Below are 1,324 nucleotides of genomic sequence, written 5' to 3'. Positions count from 1 at the left end.
ATACAGAGCATCACAACAACAATTAAATAAGCTCTTCGTAACTTCTGCGCCCATATCCTGAAAGGGGAAAAATGTAGGGGGGGTGAGAACATCATCCTCGAAAGGGTTCTCAGTAGAGGATTTTTGGGAATTACTGTAATAGGATACGTGAAGATAACCGCATCAGTGATTAATAACCGTCTTATGCCTCTTTTCAAAAACAACGGTTTACAATAAAAGTAAAGTCGAACTCATTTTCACCGAATACTCGGACTCTACTAAACTCTTTACTCTAGAAATTTCGGTTCCGACTTTTCTCAACTTTGAACTAAAGTTTCACTTTACTTAACTCTTTTACTAAATACCGAATTTACGGCTAAAGTATTTATACTACTAAAACTTACCACCTTCACAACAAAATAATACTCGGCCTTACCGATACATACTAATACTTATAACTGACCAAGACCTAACTTGGCACTCGGCCTTACCGACACACACTAATAGTTATAACCGACCAAAACCTGACTTGGCATTCGGCCTACCGACTCTACCTACAACTAGGTACCTACTCTTACTTACGTACATATACGACTTAATAACTATTAACACTAAAAACGTGAAGGTGATAACCTCTACTCCCAAAGGGACCCATCATCGTTACCGATCGGTGGTACACGAGGTCCAACTCTGAGCTTCGAGACAATTGGGTTACAGCATTCACACCGGCCCGTGACACTTTCCGGGCCTACTCGAGCGGGGGTATTTATAAGTGGTCACTACCACTACCTATTTATAAGTAGTCACTCCCACTACCTATACCTAGTACTAATACTAGTTCAAATACTACTCATATTGAGCTCAACCCCTACGTACTGTCTCCCTGTCAGGTTACCAATCGATGGTCCTGAACAGCCCAACCGAGATATTGGCTGTCTACTATAGTAGTCGGTGATCCCTGTCCGTACGTAGTATACGTAGATACACTGTAACAAACCCACACGTATAACATGAACCAAACGGATATACTAATTGACGACAAATAAGATGAACGACATTGACAACAAACACGAACTTGAAGGATAGACACAAACGTTGACCCTGAGACAACCTAACACCACTAAACCAACTACCAACCTAACAAACCCAGATCCCGGCACCAACCTAACAAACCCGGATCCCGGCACCAACCTAACTCTACCTGGCTACCAACCAAAGCCAAAACACGAAGACTAAACCTTTTTACACTTTCCGATAAACCAAGTCGTACCAATTTGGAAAAACTTTCCGAAGACTCAAAAACTCTTAACTTGGCAAGGAGAAAGTCTTTTCTAAAGGCTAAGGA

The 1,324-nt window shown here is 41.5% G+C and overlaps 1 long non-coding RNA gene across 1 annotated transcript in view; it reads right to left on the bottom strand.

Annotated features, from left to right (window-relative positions):
- LOC110267860 overlaps positions 1–1,324 on the bottom strand; it is a 2,832-nt gene continuing 1,508 nt past the window's right edge. Inside the window, exon 3 of the long non-coding RNA XR_002355809.1 lies at positions 1–57. This is a non-coding gene — a long non-coding RNA (uncharacterized LOC110267860). The remainder of the gene's footprint in view (positions 58–1,324) is intronic.

The sequence above is a fragment of the Arachis ipaensis genome, chromosome B02 (genome assembly GCF_000816755.2).
Source record: "Arachis ipaensis cultivar K30076 chromosome B02, Araip1.1, whole genome shotgun sequence".
In the NCBI taxonomy this organism is placed as follows: Eukaryota; Viridiplantae; Streptophyta; class Magnoliopsida; order Fabales; family Fabaceae; genus Arachis; species Arachis ipaensis.
This window is presented reverse-complemented; position numbering and strand designations above follow the sequence as displayed.